Below are 26,327 nucleotides of genomic sequence, written 5' to 3'. Positions count from 1 at the left end.
TACACTGTGAGCGAGCACTCGAAGCACCCGGATCATATGATTTCCACACTCACTCCATGATGATTCAACCTTCATTTCTCATTCTTTCACTCATGCAGAGTGTTCAACTTCAATTTGAAGTGTGTTAACTTTAAAGCGAACATAGTTTCCACTTTATTTTGCAGAGCTGGGAGCTTTAAGCATTTTTTTTCTTTCAGCAGGGAATTAAAATCCCATTTTTAATAATGCCTGCCGGTCAGTTGAAACCAGGCTGACCCTAGAGCTGCGTTCAGTTTCAGGATGAAGTGATCTGCTAATTATTGGGGGAAGTTAATGCATGATCTCCCATTATGTACAGCTCTCTGAAACATAGAAACATAGAAAATTGGAGCAGGAAGAGGCCATTTGGCCCTTCGAGCCTGCTCCACCATTCATTACGATCATGGCTGATCATCCAACTCAATAGCCTAATCCTGCTTTCTCCGCATAACCTTTGATCCCTTTCGCCCCAAGTGCTATATGCAGCCGCCTCTTGAATACATTTAATAGAACCATAGAACCATAGAAAATTACAGCTCAGAAACAGGCCTTTTTGCCCTTCTTGTCTGTGCCGAACCATTTTCTGCCTCGTCCCACTGACCTGCACTTGGACCATATCCCTCCACACCCCTCTCATCCATGAAACCCGTCCAAGTTTTTCTTAAATGTTAAAATTTACAATTTACCACTTTATGCGGCAGCTCATTCCACACTCCCACCACTCTCTGCGTGAAGAAGCCCCCCCTAATATTCCCTTTAAACTTTTCTCCTTTCACCCTTAACCCATGCCCTCTGGTTTTTTTTTTCTCCCCTAGCCTCAGCGGAAAAAGCCTGCTTGCATTCACTCGATCTATACCCATCAAAATCTTATACACCTCTATCAAATCTCCCCTCAATCTTCTACGCTCCAGGGAATAAAGTCCCAACCTATTCAATCTCTCTCTGTAACTCAGCTTCTCAAGTCCCGGCAACATCCTTGTGAACCTTGTCTGCACTCTTTCAATCTTACTTAGATACTTCCTGTAACTAGGTGACCAAAACTGTACACAATACACCAAATTCAGCCTCACCAATGCCTTATATAACCTTACCATAACTCTCCAACTTTTATACTCGATACTCCGATTTATAAAGCCGTTAGATGTACCAAAGGCACTCTTTACGACCCTATCCACCTGTGACGTCACTTTTAGGGAATTCTGTACCTGTATTCCCAGATCCCTCTGTTCAACTGCACTCTTCAGAGTCCTACCATTTACCCTGTACGTTCTTCTTTGGTTTGTCCTTCCAAAGTGCAATATCTCACACTTGTCTGCGTTAAATTCCATTTGCCATTTTTCAGCGCATTTTTCTAGTTGGTCCAAATCCCTCTGCAAGCTTTGAAAACCTTCCTCACTGTCCACTACACCTCCAATCTTTGTATCATCAGCAAACTTACTGATCCAATTTACCACATTATCATGTAGCACAGTGGTTAGCACTGTTGCTTCACAGCTCCAGGGACCTGGGTTCGATTCCTGGCTTGGGTCACTGTCTGTGTGGAGTTTGCACATTCTCTCGTGTCTGCGTGGGTTTCCTCCGGGTGCTCCGGTTTCCTCCCACAGTCCAAAGATGTGCGGGTTAGGTTGATTGGCCATGCTAAAATTGCCCCTTAGTATCCTGGGATGTGTAGATTAGAGGGATTAGTGGGTAAAATGTGTAGGGATATGGGGGTGGGGCCTGGGTGGGATTGTGGTCGGTGCAGACTCGATGGGCCGAATGGCCTCTTTCTGTACTGTAGGGTTTCTATGATTTCTATGATCATCCAGGTCATTGATATAGATGAGATTGAGTGAGCTCTCAGCACTGATGACAGGGATGTGGACAACAGATAGCCCTGTGGAAGGAGAACATCTCATTATATAGCATCATTTGAATCAGGTTTTTGTGGAATGGGAAATTTATTTGTCATTGAAATTTACAGAATCAGCAATAACTTTTTAATCAGCACATTTTAAATGGTAGAATAGTAATTATGTTTAACATGAGTGAAATGCTTGACAATGTTACAAATAAAGTGAATTACAATGAAGTATGAGTCAAATGTTGACAGCACTCTGCTCTATCCCACCACCAATTTATGTTCTTCTGTACTGTGTCTGAGCTCTCACACTCTGACGTCCAATATTGGTTCAACATGCAATATACAAAATTTGTAGATGACAGAAAAATAAGTGGGACAGTAAGTTGCGGTGAGGAAAGAAGAACTTACAAATGGATATCGATAGGTTAGGAGAATGGGCCAAGATGCGGTAGATGAAGCTTAACGTGGATAAGTGTGAAGTCATGCATTTTGGGTGGAAAAATGGGATGGCGATGAATGATTTAAATTAGGAGAAACTTCACGGTTCTCCGATGCAGAGGGATCTAGGTGTCCTAATTCCTGAGTCACAGAAAACTAGAATGCAGACGCAATGGGCCGAATGTCCTAATTCTGCTCCTATATGTAATGGACTTCTGAACTTATGAATTCATAACTGCTAACTATGTCTGTTAATTCCATTTCAAGAAATATTCCTCACAGACTCACTCACTAAAACAGCTAGAAAACAGCAGGTTTCTGCGATTTGTACTTAGCACCAGCCCTACAGCTTTTGAAAACCCCGAGAGTGAGGCATAAAGCGATATTTGCCTTTGGACTCTCAGACAGCAGCCTCCAGAGAGAGAGAGAAAGAGAGAGAGAGAGAGAGAGAGCGAGCTCTTCTTTCTTGCTGACACAAGCAGAATTTGCCTGCATGTCCACGTCAGCTTCGCTCGTTGCATTATCACATGACTCGTTCTCTTGTCAATCAGCCCAATTAAACCCTTCTCTGAAATCCCAGGGAAGACCCTAAAATAGACAGAAATGTATTAGCTCAGGTTTAAATCTACATCCCATGTCCTAGGTTATTCTGCTACACTCTTGGCATGTGGGCCGCCTGGAGCAGACAAATTGGCATCGATGAAAACAGAGCTGTCTCTGAAACATTCCCTGCCAAGAACCATGAAAATATAGAGATTTGAAATGCACAAGATTTCCACAATATGAATGAGAATTCGAAATTGAGGAGATGTCTGAGTCAATAAATTGTAGGAAGTACAGAGGGCATGGGTGAACAAAAGTTGTTATCAGTTTAGGTCAGGGCAAAAAATGCAATGTTCAAATGCAAGATCATCTGCTGTGAAAGATGTTAGGCCGACCTGGAAACCATGAGAACAGTGAACTCTGAGGATGACTAAGTCATGGATGAGAGTTTCTGATCAGCTGACAGGGTTACATTCGAGTGATATTCTGTAGATGATAGGGGCTATTTCAGTGCTGCCTGGGGTAAACGGAGGGACATTCTCCTCCAGGTCAAACTCAAACCAGAATTACACACCATCTTGATCCGAATGGTTCCGCTGACAGAGAAAGAAGCGGTAGTCAGGTAATAGAGTTTATGACAGAGAACAAAGTCAATTGATAGAACTTTCCCATATTCGGCCCATTGAGTCTGCTCTGCTGGTCAATCATGGCTGATATGCTCCTCATTCCAATTTCCCTGTCTTCTCTACATAATCCTTTAACGCATTGACAATTAAAAATCTACCAAACTCCTCCATAATTTTACTCACTGCCCCAGCATCCACCGCACTTTGGGGTAGCGAAGTCCACAGATTCACAAGCCTTTGGGAAATGTAACTTCTCCTCAACCCTGTTTTAAATATGCAACCCCTGATACTAAGTGTATGATCTCTCATCTTCGAATGCCCCACAAGGGAAAGCATCCACTCCATGTTTACTTTATCCAAACCTTTTATTATAATTTATACCTCAATTTTGCCTCCCCTCATTCTTCTCAATTCCAGAGAGTATCGGCCTAAACTGTTCAATCTAACTTCATACGACAAACCCCTCATCTCTGGAATCAATCTAGTGAACCTCCTCTGAGCAGCTTCTAATGCCACTACATATTTACTCAAAAAAGGGGACTAAAACTGTGCACAATACTCCAGGTTGCGGTCTCACCAATGCCTTGCATAGTTGCAACAATCTTCCTTACCTTGATATTCTATTCCTTTAGCTATAAATGCCAGCATTCCATTCGCTTTCCTTATTATCTGCCGAACCTGCACGCTCGTTTTCTGTGACTCATGAACGAGGACACGCAGATCCCTCTGCATCGGAGCACCCTGCAGTTTCTCCCCATTTAAATAATTCGTCGCATTCCCATTTTTCCACCCAAAATGCATGACCTCACACGTGTCGACGTTAAGCTCCATTTACCACATGTTGCCCCAATCTCCTAACCTATCGATATTTATTTATAAAGTTCTTCTTTCCTCATCGCAACTTATTGTCCCATTTATTTTTGATTAAGCTGCAAATTTTGTATATTGTCATCTTTAATTGTCTCGTTATTGAAAGGTAAGCTCATTCATTCGCTGTATGTAAACTGTATCGTTTAAATATAGTTTTCTTTAATAAAAGCTTGCGAGCCTGCTCACAAAATCACTCCTATCGTGAAACGTCTTATTTTAACACTCATGCCGAAATAAAAATAAAAAGTTGGCATCGAATTGTGCTTAATTAAATACTTTCGGCTTTCCGACCTGCTCCCAAATAATAGGTTCAAAACGCTCCCTCGCCGCCCTTGTCTCTGCAACATCCTCCAGTTTAAGAAGTTTTTGAGCCCTCTGTGTTATTCCAATTCTAACATATTGTGCTCCTCAGAGTTTAATCATTCCCCCGTTGGCAGCCGTGTCCTCAGCTGGGCCCTATTTATTTGCACAAATTACTCCTGAATCTCTCCATCTCATTCCCCATTTAAAGATTACCTGAAAATATGCCTCTTTGATCAGAACCAGCTTTCGGTTACTGGTCCTGAATTCACTTTCTGAGGATAAATATCAATGGCATCATCAGTAATGTACATTAAGAAGTCTCACAACACCAGGTTGAAGTCCAACAGGTTTATTTGGCAGCACACGCTTTCAGAGTATCACTCCTTCTTCAGGTGAGTGAGGAGTTGCGTTCACAAACAGGGCATATACAGACACAAACTCAATTTACAAGATCAATGGAATGCGAGTCTTTACAAGTAATCAAGTCTTAAAAGTACAGATAATGTGACTGGAGAGAGGGTAAAGCACAGGTTAAAGAGGTGTGCATTGTCTCCTGCCAGGACAGTTAGTGAGATTTCGCAAGCCCAGGCAAGTCGTGGGGGTTACAGATAGTGTGGCATGAACCCAAGATCCTGGTTTAGGCCGTTCTCATGTGTGCGGAACTTGGCTATCAGTTTCTGCTCAGTGATTCTGCGTTGTCGTGTGACGTGCAGGCAGCCTTGGAACGCTTGCCTGAAGATCAGAGGCTGAATGTTCGTGACTACTGAAGTGTTTCCCAACAGGAAAAGAACACTCCTGCCTGGTGATTGTCGTGCGATGTTCATTCATCCCTTCTCGTAGCATCTGCATGGTGGGAGTTCTGTTCACACAGTTCTGTTCACAAACAGGGCATATAAAGACACAAACTCAATTTACAATATAATGGCTAGAATGCAAGTTTTTACAGGAAATCAAGTCTTAAAGGTACAGACAATATGAGTGGAGAGAGGGTTAAGCATAAGTTAAAGAGATGTGTATTGTCTCCAGCCAGGACAGTTAGTGAGAATTTGCAAGCCCAGTAAAGTTGTGGGGGGTACAGATAGTGTGACATGAACCCAAGATCCCGGTTGAGGCCGTCCACATGTGTGCAGAACTTGGCTGTCAGTCTCTGCTCAGCGATTCTGACTGAGTGCAGTTATGATGTGGAGATGCCGGCGTTGGACTGGGGTAAACACAGTGAGAAGTTTAACAACACCAGGTTAAAGTCCAACAGGTTTATTTGGTAGCAAAAGCCACACTAGCTTTCGGAGCTGCAAGCCCCTTCTTCAGGTGAGTGGGAATTCTGTTCACAAACAGAGCATATAAAGACACAAACTCAATTTACATGAATAATGGTTGGAATGCGAATACTTACAACTAATCAAGTCTTTAAGAAACAAAACAATGTGAGTGGAGAGAGCATCAAGACCGGCTAAAAAGATGTGTATTGTCTCCAGACAAGACAGCCAGTGAAACTCTGTGGGGTTACAAATAGTGTGCCATGAACCTAATATCCCGGTTGAGGCCATCCTCGTGTGTGCGGAACTTGGCTATCAGTTTCTGCTCAGCGACTCTGCGCCGTCATGTGTCGCGAAGGCCGCCTTGGAGAACGCTTAGCCGAATATCAGAGGCCGAATGCCCGTGACCGCTGAAGTGCTCCCCAACAGGAAGAGAACAGTCTTGCCTGGTGATTGTCGAGCGGTGTTCATTCATTCGTTGTCGCAGCGTCTGCATTGTTTCCCCAATGTACCATGCCTCGGGACATCCTTTCTTGCAGCGTATCAGGTAGACAACGTTGGCCGAGTTGCAAGAGTATGTACCGTGTACCTGGTGGATGGTGTTCTCACGTGAGATGATGGCAATGGTGTCGATGATCCGCCACGTCTTGCTGAGGTTGCTGTGGCAGGGTTGTGTGGTGTCATGGTCACTGTTCTCCTGAAGGCTGGGTAGTTTGCTGCGGACAATGGTCTGTTTGACGTTGTGCGGTTGTTTGAAGGCAAGAAGTGGGGGTGTGGGGATGGCCTTGGCGAGATGTTCGTCTTCATCAATGACATGTTGAAGGCTCCGGAGGAGATGCCATAGCTTCTCCGCTCCGGGGAAGTACTGGACAACGAAGGGTACTCTGTCCACTGTGTCCCGTGTTTGTCTTCTGAGGAGGTCGGTGCGGTTTTTCGCTGTGGCGCGTTGGAACTGTTGATCAATGAGTCGAGCGCCATATCCTGCTCTTATGAGGGCATCTTTCAGCGTCTGGAGGTGTCTGTTGCGATCCTCCTCATCCGAGCAGATCCTGTGTATTCGGAGGGCTTGTCCGTAGGGAATGGCTTCTTTAACGTGTTTAGGGTGGAAGCTGGAGAAGTGGAGCATCGTGAGGTTATCCGTGGGCTTGCGGTACAGTGAGGTGCTGAGGTGACCGTCCTTAATGGAGATGCGTGTGTCCAAGAATGCAACCGATTCCGGAGAGTAGTCTATGGTGAGCCTGATGGTGGGATGGAACTTGTTGATGTCATCATAGAGTTGTTTCAGTGATTGTTCACCATGACTCCAAAGGAAGAAAATGTCATCGATGTATCTAGTGTATAGCATCGGTTGAAGGTCCCGTGCGGTGAAGAAGTCTTGTTCGAACCTGTGCATGAAGATGTTGGCATATTGAGGTGCGAATTTGGTCCCCATGGCTGTTCCGTGTGTCTGGATGAAGAACTGGTTGTTGAAGGTGAAGATATTGTGGTCCAGGATGAAGCGGATGAGATGTAAAATTGCATCTGGAAACGGGCAGTTGTTGGCGCTGAGCACTGAGGCCGTTGCAGCAATGCTATCGTCATGGGGGATGCTGGTGGAGAGTGCCGAGACATCCATTGTGACGAGGAGCGCTCCTGGTTCAACTGCTCCATGTGTGCCGAGTTTCTGTAGGAAGTCCGTCGTGTTGCGACAAAAGCTGGGGGTTCTTTGTACAATGGGTTTCAGGATGCCCTCGACATAGCCCGAGAGGTTCTCGCACAGGGTCCAATTGCCCTTTTGTTTGACCAATTCTGTGGGCGCGATCCTCAAAAGAACACAATTAAAGTTACATGGCAGATCCACACAATCATGTAACAATTTCAATTAACATTCCTCCACATTCAGCTGTAAAAACAGCACATTCATATATTTTCCAGTAAACATTGTTTCTATAATAAGAAATCCAAGGATTTCAAACAAAAACTCTGATTATCAAAACCTTAACATGGGGATAGGGAATAAATCAACTTCCTAGAAATCTCCAAGCTGATCATAAGCTGGCAAAGATATGATGTGTGGATGGCTATCTCCTGCATGTTTTAACCCTCTCTAATTACTCAGTCAACATCAACAATTGTTGCAACAGGGGAAAACAAAGGGAGCACCTGGACCTATTTAATTATTTCTCAGATGCATTGATTGCAATCCAGTAACTGGCTGGTGGATCAATGAAGCAATTGAGAAACTTGCCACTTCACACTGGAGGGGAATTAGAATCACCACTGTGTTTGTGGATTGGAGTCAAGTACTGACAGATGCTCTTCACTGAAGCATATTAGTGAAGCAGCTGAACAACTGGGGAGCCCTGCTCCCTTTTGCTGCTCACTATAAACTTTAATTCAAACTTCGCAAATGAGTGAGATTTGAATTCATAAGCCCTTGGTACACGAGGCAATCACGAAGCACTTATTAAAATCCGTGCATCAGTTGTTTTGTGTGAAACTGAATCACGGAAGGCAGTTCCTGACAGTGACACCTCAGCATTACTGAAACTTAAAATGGATGTCATTTCCAAACTCTCAATTGGATTTGGAAGTTAATTGGTGAGGAGAAACAAGATGCCCAGTCAGCTGAAATCATACCACGCCAATTCTGAAAACAACCGCACGCTCCATTCAAATAAAGAGAAGAAAACTGAAGGCCTTTGCTGAAATATTTCCACCGGTTCAGTCGAGTGGAGTTTTAAAGAAACCATGGGAGCAACACACGGAAGATTTGAGGGGGTATCAGTGGCAGTAAAATACCAAATGTCGCTTGATCAGTGCACTTGGATGTTAAAACCAGCGACAATAGTTATATACTCAACAGTACGTGGCTTTCAGAACACAAATAACTAATCGCTCAGGAACTGACCATAGCTTGGAGGTCTACCCGAGGGTTCCAATCTGAGTCGTATATGATTACTACATCTGCCGTGGCTAGATTTATACCAAGACCCCCAGCGCGTGTGCTTAACATGAAGATAAACTTTGAGCTCCCAGGACTATTGAAAGCAGAAATAGAATCCTGGAGGGATGAGAGAGAAAAGTTAAGCCAGAATTGAACAAACGATTGGGACCAATCTTTTTACTAATTGTTGGAAAGTTTCATTTTTAAAAATGCAAATAGATGCTGGATTCAAATTGAATATTCATATTTCTTGTTTGAAAACCTTGAGTCAGTTTTGTAACCTTAAGTCTAGAATTCTTACTTAGATAATAGAGCCTCAGATCAATTTAAGAGGTGAGAACTTTCCTCAAACAAACTCAGTTTTGAAAGCACAGGGCAAAAAACATACTTGTCTCTCCTCATGCGGCGTCTGTCCATCCAGTCTACAATCCTCGTAGTTTCTCCACATACAATAATCTTCCAAGATATCCAGTACCCTGGTCATTTGGCTGAAGATCAACACCGAGAACCTGTGGAAAAGAAGAACATTCATCAGGGTAATCGGTTGATCGGTAGCCAAGAACACAGCGCAGATACACAAATGCTTCAAAAACCTACATCTACTGATGTGGATAATGGAAACCAAATTTCAGTGGTAACATGCAGGATGCAGAGTAATCTCGTAAACTAGTTATAGTACAGGAGGCATAAATGAACACACATAACCAACTCCAATTTTATAATTCATACAATGTGAACTGTCCATGTGACCCAGCTGCCATGATTGATGGGAATTATTTCGAAGGGTTTATATTCCAGGTGGATTCCAGACGGTGCTGCAGTTTGGGCAGCAAAACTTAAACCCTGATCAAAAAATAGCTTCAATCCCAAACCATGTAATTATCCCTTTCACCTTCTCCCAACACGTTAGCCCCCAATTTTCAGAATATTTGGCTCCTGTAACTATTCCCCCGGAAGGAGGATGGGGCCCATCAAGCATTGCAGAGGCCTGTGATCCAACTCTCCTCATGAAGAATATTTGATGGTAAATCGGCCAGTTTTTGGGAGCCCCCAGCCCCAGTGGATGGCGTGTGGCAGGCCAGAATGACTAAAACAGGATGCTTTTTCAGATCAAGACACACCATTGTTTTAAACAGTCACTAAAACCTGTGAAATAAAAGCTAAATAGATAGAAGCAAAGTTCTGGAAATACTCAGCAGGTCAGGCAGCATCTGTGGAGAGGAGAGTTCTGAAGAGTCATAGTTGACCCTTCGCTGATGCTACCAGATTAGTTGAGTATTTTCAGCAATTTTTAACTCATTAAAACCTATGCTGACTTGTAACCCAAAACATCACAGCATGCAATCTGATGTACCTTGCTGCACAGGTCAAATGCTGCCATGGTGTCATCAGTGATCATTTTCAAATTCTTTTGCAGACACCGTCGTGGAAATCCTTGCATGCTTACGAAGGCTAAACATCACAAACCCCTTTCATTTATGAAAACTCCTGTTCTATTTTTGATCAGTCTGCAGCACAGGTACAGTACTGCTCCAGAGCATGACAAAGTCTGACATCGGACTCGGAAATGCACAAATCACCATGCAGGCGGTTGTTTACAGCCAATCTATATACCAGGATGTTTGATTTCCCACTCCACCGGATTTCATTACATATGGATCGGACTACGCAGTAGTTTTTGTTCAATTCCTCCTGGTCTCCAGAGTCTCAACTAATTTGGTCATGGATTCGAGTTCGAGTGACTGGCATGCTCTTTGAATTTCCAATCGAATCTGAATCCAAACCTACATAAGAACATAAGAACATAAGAAATAGGAGCAGGAGTAGGCCATCTAGCCCCTCGAGCCTGCCCCGCCATTCAATAAGATCATGGCTGATCTGACGTGGATCAGTACCACTTACCCGCCTGATCCCCATAACCCTTAATTCCCTTACCGATCAGGAATCCATCCATCCGCGCTTTAAACATATTCAGCGAGGTAGCCTCCACCACCTCAGTGGGCAGAGAATTCCAGAGATTCACCACCCTCTGGGAGAAGAAGTTCCTCCTCAACTCTGTCTTAAACCGACCCCCCTTTATTTTGAGGCTGTGTCCTCTAGTTTTAACTTCCTTACTAAGTGGAAAGAATCTCTCCGCCTCCACCCTATCCAGCCCCCGCATTATCTTATAAGTCTCCATAAGATCCCCCCTCATCCTTCTAAACTCCAACGAGTACAAACCCAATCTCCTCAGCCTCTCCTCATAATCCAAACCCCTCATCTCCGGTATCAACCTGGTGAACCTTCTCTGCACTCCCTCCAATGCCAATATATCCTTCCTCATATAAGGGGACCAATACTGCACACAGTATTCCAGCTGCGGCCTCACCAATGCCCTGTACAGGTGCATCAAGACATCCCTGCTTTTATATTCTATCCCCTTCGCAATATAGGCCAACATCCCATTTGCCTTCTTGATCACCTGTTGTACCTGCAGACTGGGCTTTTGCGTCTCATGCACAAGGACCCCCAGGTCCCTTTGCACGGTAGCATGTTTTAATTTGTTTCCATTGAGATAGTAATCCCATTTGTTATTATTTCCTCCAAAGTGTATAACCTCGCATTTCTCAACGTTATACTCCATTTGCCATATCCTCGCCCACTCACTCAGCCTGTCCAAATCTCTCTGCAGATCTTCTCCGTCCTCCACACGATTCACTTTTCCACTTATCTTTGTGTCGTCTGCAAACTTCGTTACCCTACACTCCGTCCCCTCCTCCAGATCATCTATATAAATGGTAAATAGTTGCGGCCCGAGTACCGATCCCTGCGGCACGCCACTAGTTACCTTCCTCCAACCGGTAAAACACCCATTTATTCCGACTCTTTGCTTCCTGTCGGATAGCCAGTCCCCAATCCACTTTAACACACTACCCCCAACTCCGTGTGCCCTAATCTTCTTCAGTAGCCTTTTATGGGGCACCTTATCAAACGCCTTTTGGAAATCCAAAAACACCGCATTCACCGGTTCTCCTCCATCAACCGCCCTAGTCACATCTTCATAAAAATCCAACATGTTCGTGAAGCACGACTTTCCCCTCATGAATCCATGCTACGTCTGATTGATCGAACCATTTCTATCCAGATGCCCTGCTATCTCCTCTTTAATAATGGATTCCAGCATTTTCCCTACTACAGACGTTAAGCTGACCGGCCTATAGTTACCCGCCTTTTGTCTCCTTCCTTTTTTTAAACAGCGGCGTAACATTAGCCGTTTTCCAATCAACCGGCACTACCCCAGAATGCAACGAGTTTTGATAAATAATCACTAACGCATCCACTATTACCTCTGACATTTCTTTCAATACCCTGGGATGCATTCCATCCGGACCCGGGGACTTATCCACCTTCAGTTCCATTAGTCTACCCAGCACTGCCTCTCTGGTAACATTAATTGTATTAAGTATTTCTCCTGCTGCCAACCCTCTATCGTTAATATTTGGCAAACTATTTGTGTCCTCCACCGTGAAGACCGACACAAAAAACTTATTTAAAGACTCAGCCATATCCTCATTTCCCACTATTAACTCCCCCCTCTCGTCCTCCAAGGGTCCAACATTCACTCTAGCCACTCTATTCCTTTTTATATATTTATAAAAACTTTTACTATCATTTTTTATATTAATTGCTAGCCTAGCTTCATAGTCTATCCTTCCTTTCTTTATCGCTTTCTTAGTCTCTCTTTGTTGTTTCTTAAATTTTTCCCAATCACTTGTTTCTCCACTATTTTTGGCCACTCTGTACGCAGCTGTTTTTATTTTAATACTCTCCTTTATTTCCTTCGTTATCCACGGCTGGTTCTCCCTTTTCTTACAATCCTTGTTTTTTGCTGGAATATATTTTTGCTGAGAACTGAAAAGGATCTCCTTAAAAATCCTCCACTGTTCCTCAGCTATCCTACCTGCCAGCCTGCTCTCCCAGTCTACCTTAGCCAATTCATCCCTCATCCTATCATATTTCCCTCTGTTCAAACAGAGGACACTGGTTTGGGACCAAACTTTCTCCTCTTCCATCTGAATCAGAAATTCGACCATATTGTGGTCACTAGACCCAAGAGGGTCCTTCACAATAAGATCCTTAATTCTACCTACCTCGTTACACAATACCAGATCCAAAATAGCTCGTTCCCTCGTCGGTTCCGTAACATGCTGTTCAAGGAAACTATCCCGACAGCATTCTAAGAACTCTTCCTCCATTCCACCCTTACCGACTTGAGTCTGCCAGTCAATGTGCATGTTGAAGTCCCCCATGATTATTGCCGTTCCGTTTTTACACGCATCCCTTATCTGCTTGTTTATAGCCCTCCCTACCTCAACATTATTATTTGGGGGCCTATATACCACACCTACTAGTGTCTTTCTCCCTCTACTATTCCTCATCTCTACCCAGAATGATTCCACGTTTTGTTCCTCAGAGCCTATGTCATCCCTCAGTACTACCCTGATATTATCTCTTATTAATAGCGCCACCCCACCACCTTTTCCTTCCTGTCTATTCTTCCTAAACGCCTGATACCCCTGGATATTCATCTCCCAGTCCTGGTCACCTTTCAGCCACGTTTCTGTAATGGCCACTAGATCGTACCCACTCGTGCTGATTTGCACCATCAACTCATTTACCTTGTTCCGAATGCTTCGTGCATTCAGGCAAAGTGTCCTTATTCCAGCTTTTATCTGGACCCGCTTTGATGAGTCGCGAACACCCTCTCCCTCTACTCCCTTATCTAAATTACCGCCTTCATTCACTTGCACCCTCTCCTCTACCATTAATTTTGTAATTCCCCTTACCCCTGCATCCTCCACCCCATCAATTAGTTCCTTGATCCTAGTCAACTCTTCTAGCTCCCCTCCCCCCAACCTATCTAGTTTAAATTCTCCCCAGTAACCTTAGCCAACCTACCGGCCAGGATATTGGTCCCCGTGTGATTCAAGTTCCACCCGTTTTTTGTATACAGATCACCCCTGCCCCTAAAGAGGTCCCAATGGTCCAGGAACCTGAATCCCTGCCCCCTGCACCAGTCCCTCAGCCACACATTCATCTTCCACCTCACTCCATTCCTGCCCTCACCTTCCCGTGGCACAGGCAGGAATCCTGAGATTACTACCTTTGCTTTCCTCTTTCTCAGCTGTCTCCCTAATTCCCTGTACTCCCTTTTCATGACCCCTTCTCCCTTCCTACCCACATCAGCGGTACCAATATGTACCGCTACCTCAGGCTCCTCTCCCTCCCACCTCAGGATTTCCGGGACGCGACTAGCGACATCCTGGATCCCGGCCCCAGGGAGGCAGACCACCATGCGAGAATCCCGCCTACCTCCGCAGAAACGCCTGTCTGTCCCCTTCACCATCGAGTCCCCGATTAATACCGCCTTCCTCCTCTTTTCCTTAGCCCTCTGAGTTACAGGGCTGGACTCCACTGCGGAGACACGGCCACTGCTGCTTCCCCCAGGCGGGCTGTCCCCCCCAGCAGTACTCAAGCAGGAGTACTTGTTGTGCAGGGGCAAATCCACTGGGGTGCTCTCAACCACCCTAGCCTTACCCTTCCTGGCCATCACCCACTTGGCCTCCTCCCGTTGCCATGGTGTGACCAAAGTAGGAACATTAACATTAAGCTAATTCTTAATCCATTGAGACAATGTCATCTATTTCACAAAGCGTGAACTTTATTACTATATTTATTCTCTAATCACAGATTTGTTGAACATATTCTAAAACCTAATTTGCATTGTGTTTTAGTTTGGTTATCTCCTCAAGGATATCTCAGGAAGCTTCTTTGCCTGTCCTACTATAACTAAAACCATTGCTGATTCCAGTGTTTATTGCATATTAATTTATAACACATTTTGGAATATTTTCAATTAATTTCCCTTTACGGCCTGGCAATCGTTAATTTGGGCCTTATGCGTTATGTTGGCCACCCCCCCACCCCGTCCGAGCTACTCAAGTATCGACCAAACTATCAAATCACTCCATGTCTCCTCCCTATAGAAAGATTGAAAGACAGAAAGGGAAACAAAAGCCTTGACCAGGTCTGCGGCTGACCTTGCTCCTTCACGTTCGGCAGCAGTTTGTCCAGTACCACCATTTTGCCACTGTTAACTTACAGGTGAGTGTCAGTGGTGTAAGGTGGGCCAGGTTCAGCTCCGTCAAACAGATAGGGGTGGTTGCAGCACTTGCGCAGTTGCATCAGGATATTCAATAGACGCATTTTGTCCATTTTCCCTGAGGAGTTCAGGATGTCAATATCCTTCATTAATATCCTGGTGTACCTGTCAGCAAGGCCAGAATTAAAGCTCATCACACCAACTTGGAGATAAATTCATTTTTTTAATGGAGCTCAACAGAAAGCAATTACAACCTAAAATGAATGCTTTGTTCTATAGGTGCCTCGGACAAAGTCTAGGATCCACATTCCAACCCCTCTCACCTACCAGGGAACAGGGTGCTCCATCTAAGCCTCACAGATATAGAAACCCATATCTTACGACTAATACACACTCGACATTTTGTTTTTGATATAAAGTACGATTCATCCCAGGTGGCCAGGGTTTGAAGGGATGGGAATATTCCTTTTCATGTCATTTGGATGCGAGCAATATGAAGTACTCTGGGATTAAGTATTTGTAGCACAGAAACAGGCCACTTAGATCAACAATTCCAGGTCAGTGTTCATGATAAGAGTCTCCTCACACCTTCGATTTCTTTTTCCATTCTATGTTCAACAAACTTCCCTAAAATGCATCAATGTCATGCCTCTCCTTGTGGTAGTGAGTTCCACACTAACCACTCTGCCACTTTCTTTTTTGAATCTTCTCCTAAATTCCTGTTTGATTTATGAGTGACTATTTTATATTTATGGCATCGATCCTGGCATCACCGTGAGGCAATGACATTGTGTTACATCGGTTGCAGTCTCATTTTGAAGGGCTTTGCAGCGTTCTCCTTGACCAACTAGATAGACCTGGTTAATAAGTTTGGAGGGGACACCTCACTAGTACCTGATCAGGTGGGTATCAATAATGGGCTGCATTGGGGTTTGAAAGAAGAAAGCCCAAAGCTGAGAGCAAAGTAGTTTGAAAGCATTGTAATAATCACACTTGAATGGCAATCGTCCAGTCTGAATTCAATGATGATCTTCTGTTTCGGGCAAAAATAATTGAAATGATTGAGGGAAGTTAGAATTCCAAACACAAAAATCTTACAGATCAGACGGAAGCAAGATGGTCAATAGTAGGGATCAGCCTATTATTGATGCATTGGGTAAAATCACACTCGCTTACACTGGTGAATCTATTCCCTTCGTTCTACAAATGCTCTAATTGTTGATTGAAGTGCAGCACAATTTCAATGAGTTGTTGCAAGATGATGCCGTAATTCCCAATGCAACACATTAAGATTCACAAGTTGTGCACTCACCATTCCCGTTGCATTTTGCTCAGGCCCACATACATTTTGACTTCCTTTTTTGGCTGCAGGCTCTTTTCTACCTCAGCTTTAATATGTGGGAGGAGGAAGGGTCTCAATACCTAATTCAGGTGAGAATACATGCTTTTTACACACTGATGATGCCCAAGAAGGTCAAGCAAAATAATGCAATGTTACAAAAGCTGCACTGAACAGTTCTGTGGACTGAAGCACAGGTTCAACAAAAACAGCTGAACAAGCCATGGGTTGAAGCACATCTACAGGTGTGGGCTGAATGTTCACTTGATGAAAACACCTACAACTTCAGATTAGATTGTCAACAGCTTTATTCTGCAACATAACAGATCAGACCTTGGAATCCAGCCCTTTATGAGAAAGAAATACAGTAACCTTAAATTCACTTCCCTCATTCCCCAACAATGTACATTTCTACAATACCTTTAACATAGGTGGCATGGTGGCACAGTGGTTGGCACTCCTGTCTCACAGCACCAGGAACCCAGGTTCAATTCTGGCCTCGGGTCACTCTCTGTGTGGAGTTTGTGCATTCTCCTCGTGTCTGCTCCAGTTTCCTCCCACATTCCAAAGATGTGCGGGTTAGGTTGATTGGCTATGCTAAATAAACCTTTGGTGTCAGTGGGATTGGCAGGGTAAATATGTGGGGTTGGTGCAGACTTGATGGGCCAAATGGCCTCCTTCTGCACTGTCGGGATTCTATGATAATAAGATGTCTACAGGATCATCACAGGGACAATTATCAGACAAATTTGACACCGAGCTACCAAAAAACCATTGAGAGGTGACCAAGGAATTTTTAAAGCAGTGTCTTAAATAAGGATGAGCTGGAGAGGCAGAGAGATTTAGGGAAAGAATTCCAGTGCTTTGGGCTAAACAGCTGAAGGTTGACCATCAGCGATGCACAAATGGAGCAGTGGACAGAACTTGGTTCATGTCAGCAGCAGTTCTGATGAATTGAATCTTCCACGTGTTGCAAGGTGGGAGGCTGTTTAGGAAAACCTCGTGCTAATTAAGGGATTGAACAAGGGCGGGCGATATTATGGTGGTGGTATTGGTAATATTGAGAATATGGGGTTGGAAATGTAGTTCAGGCTCAATTAGGATATCACAATTGCAAAGAGTTTGGTGAAGCCTCAGACAGACAGGAAGCAGACAGAGGTTTGGAGTGAATGGTTATGAAATGGAGCTTGTAGTGTGAACAGAAGAGGAGATAAATCCGAGTAATTGTAACCTACCATTCCTCCTCCCCCCCAACCCATTTCAGCTTCTCAAATAGTGGATAGACATTTCAGCAAATAAAAATTATTCTATTTCCCTTACCCTGCACCTCCCAAAATGTGATAAAAACACTTTAAATTTAGCAAGTCTTCCTGATCAGGAAGCAGTTCGACTGGAGATCCAGCATCAATTGAAATGCTCTTATCAAGGTCGGGATCAGCAATTGGAACAGCCCGTGGGGATGCTTAATGGGCCTTGTTACCAAGGTCAACTGAGGAGTTCAATATATGGCCACAGAAAAAATAATTGAGAGGAAATGAAGCGGAAGAAATCTCTCCCCCTTCACCATATTATGTAATATCTGAAGTGATTCAAATTATTCAGATCTGGCTAAAATGTCCACCCTAATTAAAAACAGCTGTGGTAGTTGCCTACATCGAGTGAAAGGCAATAATTATCTATTCGTCTCATCAATTTCTAAGTTGCCTATTACAGCACCTTAAATGCCATGTTTACTTCAGGCACTATTTACTGAATGCAAGAACACCTGGTAAATGTTCATTTAGCTTTGTGCCCTTTAACAGTTCTAACCCATTCTAAGTGGGATGCAGCTGGACTGGGCAGAAACCATTCTCGTTACACGAATAGAGCCACCACTTAATTCCAGTGGATCGCAGGTAAGTCATGTCTGCAAGAAGTGGTGGAACTAGAAAATGCTGGAATCCATCATTAAAGAAGAAATAGCAGGCCATCTGGATAAGAATGGTTCGATTAAGCAGACGCAGCATGGATTCATGAGGGGAAAGTCGAGCTTGACGAACTTGTTGGATTTTTATGAAGATGTGACTGGTGCGGTTGACGGAGGGGAACCGGTGGATGCGGTGTTTTTGGATTTCCAAAAGGTGTCTAATAAGGTGCCTCACAAAAGGTTGCTGAAGAAGATTGGGTCACACGGAGTTGTGGGTAGGGTGTTCACGTGGATTGGGGATTGGATATCCGACAGGAAGCAGAGCGTCAGAATAAATGGGTACTTTTCTGGTTGGCGGATGGTAACTAGTGGCGTGCCGCAGGGATCGGTACTGGGGCCTCAACTATTTACCATTTATATAGACGATCTGGAGGAGGGGACTGAGTGTAGGGTAACAAAGTTTGCTGACGACACAAAGATAAGTGGAAAAGCGTATCGTGTGGAGGGCATAGAAGGTCTGCAGAGAGATTTGGACAGGCTGAGTTAGTGGGCGAGGATCTGGCAGATGGAGTATAACGTTGACAAATGCGAGGTTATTCACTTTGGAGGAAATAATAGCAAATTGGATTATTATCTAAATGGAAAAAAATTACAACATGCTACTGTGCAAAGGGACCTGGGGGTCCTTGTGCATGAGACGCAAAAACCCAGTCTGCAGGTGCAACAGGTGATCAAGAAGGCAAATGGGATGTTGGCCTATACCGCAAGGGGATAGAATATAAAAGCAGAGATCTCTTGCTGCATCTGTACAGGGCATTGGTGAGGCCGCAGCTGGAATACTGTGTGCAGTATTGGTCCCCTTATTTGCGGAAGGATATATTGGCCTTGGAGGGAGTGCAGAGAAGGTTCAGCAGGTTGATACCAAAGATGAGGGGTGTTGATGATGAGGTGAGACTGAGCAGATTGGGTTTGTACTCGTTGGAATTTAGAAGGCTGAGGGGGGATGTTACAGAGACCTACAAGATAATGAAGGGGCTGGATAGGGTAGAGGTGGAGAGATTCTTTCCACTTCGAAAGGAAGCTCGAACGAGAGGGCACAGCCTCAAAATAAAGGGGGGTCAGTTTCGGACAGAGTTGAGGAGGAACTTCTTCTCTTAGAGGGTGGTGAATCTCTGGAATTCTCTGCCCACTGAAGTGGTGGATGCTACCTCGTTGAATATGTTTAAATCACGGATAGATGGATTCCTGATCGGTAAGGGAATTAGGGGTTATGGGGATCAGGTGGGTAAGTGGAACTGATCCACTTCAGATCAGCCATGATCTTATTGAATGGCAGGGCAGGCTCGAGGGGCTAGATGGCCTACTCCTGCTCCTATTTCTTATGTTCTTATGTTCTTTATCACTTCATAAAAGTCAAATTAATTTGTAATTCACACGCAGTAACTCAAAATTTAACACTGCTCGGGATAAACAGTTAGTAGAATATAGATCCTCAGTTTTTGCCATCACATTTTTAATCAATGAATTAACAGTTCTAAATCTACCAGGGCAAGTCAAAGGCCAGGAATCCTGCGGTGAGTAACTCGCCTCCTTACTCCCCAAAGCTTCTCCACCAGATACAAAGCATAAGTCAGGGGTGTGATGGATACTCTCCATTTGCCTGGATGAGTGCAGCTCCAACAACAGTCATGAAGTTCAACACCATCCAGGACAAAGCAGCCCACTTGATTGCTGCCCCTTCCACAAACTCCCTCCACCACCGATGAACAGTGAAAGCCGTGTGTACCATCTACAAGATGCACTGCAGGAATTCACCAGGGTTCCTTAGGCAGCACCTTCCAAACTCTCAGCCACTGCCACCTAGAAGGATAAGAGCAGCAGGTACCTGGGGGCACCACCACCTGGAGGTTTCCCTCCAAGTCACTCATCATCCTGACTTTGGAAACATATCGCTGCTTGTTCACCGTCATTGGGTCAAAAAAACTGGAACTCCTTCCCTAACAGCACTGTGGATGTACCTAGAACTTCAGGCACTGCAGTGGTTCAAGAAGGCAGCTCACCACCACCTTCTGAAGGGCAACATGGGATGGCCAATAAATGCTGGTCTAGTCAACGACATCCACACCCAGTAAATGAAGAAAAGAAACCTTGCTGTTTCTTCAAATTGGCCCCAAACACTCTCAAGGCACATCACTTCATCACACAAATATACAACTTTGTGAATAATATTTCTGAGGGCGATGGGCCCAAAATAGCTTTGCATTTTAATGACGTCCCAGCATCAGAATACAGATAAGATAAGAAGCTTCCCATGTGCAATCGCTCAGCCAGCTTCTGGTCCCCGAAGCAGTTGTTTGTGTCAAACCAAGAATCAAAGTCCTGCAAAGAACAACAAGTGGCTCTAGTCATGCCAACCCCAAACGTTTTAGCATATTGTGTTACTTCCATCAACGCCTCATCCAATGGTTTCAATGATTACATTGTTTATCACTAGAAGAACAAGAATGGCAATTTAAAAAGGTAGCATCCAAATTAGATCGTTCACAAATGATATCATAAAACAGATGCCCAGCTGCTCATAACAATTGCAAATCAGTTTCAGCTGTTCGGCAGGTGAGCAATTGAACATGGAAAAAAATCATTTTTTCCCTTGGACCACCTACTCCCATCTCTGTAACAAGCTACAGGACACCCACACAGGAAGAATGGGCAGTTAGGCATTCAGTTAGAAACATAGCTTTTCTTACTTTAACAAAAAAAAAGAAATACTAAAATACTTCTGATAGCTAATTTGTGGATTGAGATAGATATGGATAAAGTAAGCTCTCACCCCAGCCTGCTTTTAATGTAAGTTTAGAATTGTGACACAAGGTGACAGTTTTGCTGAAGGAAACATCAAGCATGTTAAATCCGCTTCACAGTGTAAGGCAGATGTGACATTGAGCATCAGGAATGGTCAATAGCAGTTTGAAGGGTTAGAGGAGCAGACATCACCAATTGGACTCTGCATCGGCACACATCTGGTGAATATAGTGCTCAGAAAATGTGGGCAGGTGGACAAATTAATACACAGACTGCGGCCATTTAGCTCCCTGGCTGCTCCCAATGCAAGGAACAATGATGTCACACAACACCCTCCAGCAAGTTGGACAGCTTCCCCTGACACTAGCTTCAAAAATGAAAAAGACACAACTTTGCAGCATTCTCTCATGCCTTCCAAAAAGAAATAGGTTGAAACACTGTAATTGAACCTTAGACAAACGGTACAGTCTCTGTCAAGCTGCTTTTCTCATTACTTACTGCAGACGAATTGAAGACATCCAGGAGGAGGAAGTTGAGCAGAGCCCAGAGTTCGTGCAGGTTGTTCTGAAGTGGTGAATCCGTGAGCAATAATCCATTTGTTGTTTTGAATTCTCTCACTATTTCAGAGAGCTGTAAATTTAGCAGATTTAAAAACATGACTGTACAAACTGGGTACAAGTTTGAATCATACTGCTGGCACAACTGTAGATTCAGACTGCATTTAAAAGTTCGCTGATCTTTTAGGTGTTTATTCGTGTCTGTCATTTCTCCAATTAATTCAGATATAGTGGCACCAAATGCTTTGCATTAGGAAGCAAAAAGCAAGTGTAGTAATAGTACATCAAGATTACAAACGGTTATCGATAACTTGCAAGACGCGAACATGGAAACTTCCAGAGCCGTCCACAATTGAATGGCATTTCTTTCAAATCGAATCAATGGTTGTGGAAGGAGCAGCTGGTTAAAAAGCAATGGTTGTGGAAGGAGCAGCTGGTTAAAAAGCAATGGTTGTGGAAGGGACAGCTGGTTAAAAAGCAATGGTTGTGGAAGGAGCAGCTGGTTAAAAAGCAATGGTTGTGGAAGGAGCAGCTGGTTAAAAAGCAATGGTTGTGGAAGGAGCAGCTGGTTAAAAAGCAATGGTTGTGGAAGGAGCAGCTGGTTAAAAAGCAATGGTTGTGGAAGGAGCAGCTGGTTAAAAAGCAATGGTTGTGGAAGGAGCAGCTGGTTAAAAAGCAATGGTTGTGGAAGGAGCAGCTGGTTAAAAAGCAATGGTTGTGGAAGGAGCAGCTGGTTAAAAAGCAATGGTTGTGGAAGGAGCAGCTGGTTAAAAAGCAATGGTTGTGGAAGGAGCAGCTGGTTAAAAAGCAATGGTTGTGGAAGGAGCAGCTGGTTAAAAAGCAATGGTTGTGGAAGGAGCAGCTGGTTAAAAAGCAATGGTTGTGGAAGGGACAGCTGGTTAAAAAGCAATGGTTGTGGAAGGGACAGCTGGTTAAAAAGCAATGGTTGTGGAAGGGACAGCTGGTTAAAAAGCAATGGTTGTGGAAGGGACAGCTGGTTAAAAAGCAATGGCTGCGGAAGGAGCAGCTGGTTAAAAAGCAATGGTTGTGGAAGGAGCAGCTGGTTAAAAAGCAATGGTTGTGGAAGGGACAGCTGGTTAAAAAGCAATGGTTGTGGAAGGGACAGCTGGTTAAAAAGCAATGGTTGTGGAAGGGACAGCTGGTTAAAAAGCAATGGTTGTGGAAGGAGCAGCTGGTTAAAAAGCAATGGTTGTGGAAGGAGCAGCTGGTTAAAAAGCAATGGTTGTGGAAGGGGCAGCTGGTTAAAAAGCAATGGTTGTGGAAGGAGCAGCTGGTTAAAAAGCAATGGTTGTGGAAGGAGCAGCTGGTTAAAAAGCAATGGTTGTGGAAGGCGCAGCTGGTTAAAAAGCAATGGTTGTGGAAGGAGCAGCTGGTTAAAAAGCTTTTAAAACAAGATCACACTACGGTCTGAATAAGCAGATCTGATCTTTGATTTTCAATTCAAATATTTCCACTCCACTCTTCCACTGGTGTTAAAACCCAGAGATTAACTATCGAGCCTCAATAATTGATGGTGCAATAACTTTCCCAGAAGTTTCTGAACCCCTGGAGTAATTTGGTTGAATATGGCACAGCGGTTAGCACTGCTGCCTCACAGCAACAGGGACCAGTGTTTGATTTCCGGCTTGGGTAACTGTGTGGAGTCCGCATGTTCTCCCCATGACTGTGTGGGTTTCCTCCGGGTGCTCCGGTTTCCTCCCACAGTCCGAAAGACATGCTGGTTAGGGTGCATTGGCTGTGCTAAATTCTCCCTCAGTGTTACCCGAACAGGCGCCAGAGTTTGGCGACCAGGGGATTTTCACAGTAGCTTCATTACAGTGTTAATGTAAGCCTACTTGTGACACTGATAAACTTTAACTTAAAAAATGATTTGTCTGCATTGGATTGTGAGATTAAAGCGCTCTTTTCCTCAAGATTCGCATTCCATCTGTGACAATAAATAACCCTTTTAATTTAGCTCTTAAAGCTTTGATGGAAGTGCGAAGGAACAGTGAAAGCAGCAAATAACAATTATATTAACCATTAGTACTCAAAATGTATCATTTTCCTTCATTTCAAAATCTCTATTCCTGGATTTCCCTCCAACCTTTTGTTCCAATCTGCCTGTCCTTCGTTATCTCATTGACCAGAGAACAGTCACTTCCATCCACACTGAATTCTTTTTTACTGTTCTTTGCCACTCCGTCTTACCCCGTCTTTGCATTCCCCTCTCCAGGGGAACAGTGTGCAGCAAACTTCTGTGCCTCATTTTCTGTCTGGTCCCACACATAACTGCACCTTGCTCAGAAATAACCTCACTCCATGATATATAACCGAGAATGTGACACATGGTTTACAAAGTTTTAAAGTTTATTTATTAGTGGCACAAGTAGGCTTACATTAACACTGCAATGAAGTTACTCTGAAAATCCCCTAGTCGCCACACTTCGGTCCACTGAGAATTTAGCACGGCCAACGCACGTAACCAGCATTTTTTTTGGACTGTGGTAGGAAACCGGAGCACCCGGAGGAAACCCACGCAAACACGGGGAGAACGTGTAAACTCCACACAGACGATGACCCAAGCTGGGAATCGAATCTGGGTCGCTGGCGCTGTGAGGCAGCAGTGCTAACCACCGAGCTACCATGTCGCCCCCTGCTCATGCCCCCATGCTCCAAATCAAGCCTGCGTTTCTCCCCAATTCACCTGAAGATGAGGCAGAAAATGTAGCATTCACTACAATGGTAGCCATTAACTCTGGTGGTAATGGACAGGATGGGGAAGAGAGCAGAGAAAATGAAGGGAAAACAAACCTTGGATTTCTCATTTTTGATCCTGTCGGCTTCATCTATAACCAGATATCGCCAATTAAATATTTTGAAAAGAGATTTCTCCCTGATGAGCATTTCATACAACGTCACACAGACATCCCACTCTCCAGGAAGGAGGACATCTCTGATGAAAGCTGCCTGATAAAGTAAGAAGTGGGTTACATTTCAGTTTTCCAAACACCAGAAATTTATTTTTCTAGAAGACAATTGGGATGCAGCAGAAACAGATCTGATCACAGGCATTAATCAGACAAATTTAGCTGAATAAAACACTGACGTTGGGGTTTTCCAGCCCCGCCAGCAGTGAGCAGCGTCAAGGGCAGGACAGGCAAAGGTGGAGAGCGGCCAAAGGGCAATTGGCTCTTGGCAACTCTCCAAACTATAGAATCCCTACAGTGCAGGAAGAGGCCATTCGGCCCATTGAGTCTGCACCGACCACAATCCCACCCAGGCCCGATTCTCCAAACCATAGAATCCCTCTGTGTCTGGAGCTCGCTCTGTCTGTCTCTCACCCCCTCTCTCCCTTTCTTTCTATTTCATGGCCTCCTCGATCTTTCTCCAGCTCTCCCTCTCTGTAGTCCAGAAGATGAAATCTCCTATCACTGGAACGGACTCAGTCCATCGGAATCTCGTGGCTTAAAGATGCAGAATTTTAACTACAGGATCTATGGGACTGTATTAGTTAGAATAGAATAGAATAGAATAGAATCCCTACAGTGCAGAAGGAGGCCATTCGGCCCATCGAGTCTGCACTGACCACAATCCCACCCAGGCCCTATTCCCGTAACTCCACATATTTATCCTGTTAACCCTCCCTGACACTAGGGTTAATTTAGCATGGCCAATCAACATAACCTGCACTTCTTTGGACTGTGAGACTTCTGATGAAGGAGCAGTGCTCCGAAAGCGAAAGGCATTTGCTACCAAATAAACCTGTTGGGCTTTAACCTGGTGTTGTTAAAACTCTTGCTGTGAGGCAGCAGTGCTAACCACTGTGCCACCACTTCAAGATGTTCCAGCCCAGCACACGATTTTCCCTGCCACTGATGGGTCTGGAAAATCCCACCCAGAGTGTTGCAAAGCAAGGAGAGAGCAATAAATTACTATATAATTGAACATATTTGCAAATCTACTCTCAAACGTTGTATGCGTGGCAAATCTCGGATTTTAGTTACGCAGAGCAAAGAAAAGCTGATCTCCAAAGCCAGTCTGAAGGAACCTTGAGGGCTGCCGTTAACACTGGCGACAGATCCATTCTCCGCATGTATGTTGAAAACATGTTTTTGAGAGAGTCGACAAAAGTAAATTCAATCCAGTGAAGGGCAGGATTAATATTAAAGATTGAACAATGGCCAAATACAACATTTCAATTTGTTAAGTCTAAATTTATTAAAATTGTATCCCAGGTTTGATGAGTCCTTCATTTATTGTACTTTTCTTACACAAAGTGCTTGTTCACACAACTGCAATGCTAGTGGTTATTTATTCAGCAATTTAAACAAGGTCATAGAGGTTTACAGCATGGAAAAAGCCCCTTCAGCCCAACTTGTCCATGCTGCTCTTTTTAAAACCACTTAGCTTGTCCCAATTGCCCACGTTTGGCCCATATCCCTCCAGACCCATCTAACTGTCTAAATGCTTTTTAAAAAACAAAATTGTACCCGCCTCTATTACTACCTCTGGCAGCTTGTTCCAGACACTCACCACCCTCAGTGAAAAAGTTGCCCCTCTGGACCCTTTCCTATCTCTTCCCTCTCAGCTTAAACCTATGACCTCTAGTTTGACTCCCCTACCTTTGGGAGGTATTCCAAAATTTGCCGTTATGGTTCATGGGTCAGTGTTTAGTGGTAAAAAGAATCTTGCTCCCCCGTGAATGAACTGACTCTCTCGCGACTTGCCCAACAGATGCTGTCTGTCCTTTGGTAC

General features: G+C 44.2%; 1 pseudogene; it reads right to left on the bottom strand.

Annotated features, from left to right (window-relative positions):
- Positions 1-2,943: 2,943 nt before the first annotated feature.
- LOC144486591 (SWI/SNF-related matrix-associated actin-dependent regulator of chromatin subfamily A member 5-like) overlaps positions 2,944-26,327 on the bottom strand; it is a 29,002-nt pseudogene continuing 5,618 nt past the window's right edge.

The sequence above is a fragment of the Mustelus asterias genome, unplaced genomic scaffold (assembly GCF_964213995.1).
Source record: "Mustelus asterias unplaced genomic scaffold, sMusAst1.hap1.1 HAP1_SCAFFOLD_405, whole genome shotgun sequence".
Classification (NCBI taxonomy): Eukaryota; Metazoa; Chordata; class Chondrichthyes; order Carcharhiniformes; family Triakidae; genus Mustelus; species Mustelus asterias.
The sequence above is the reverse complement of the archived record's forward strand: the minus strand, read 5'-3'. Positions and strand labels throughout refer to the sequence as shown.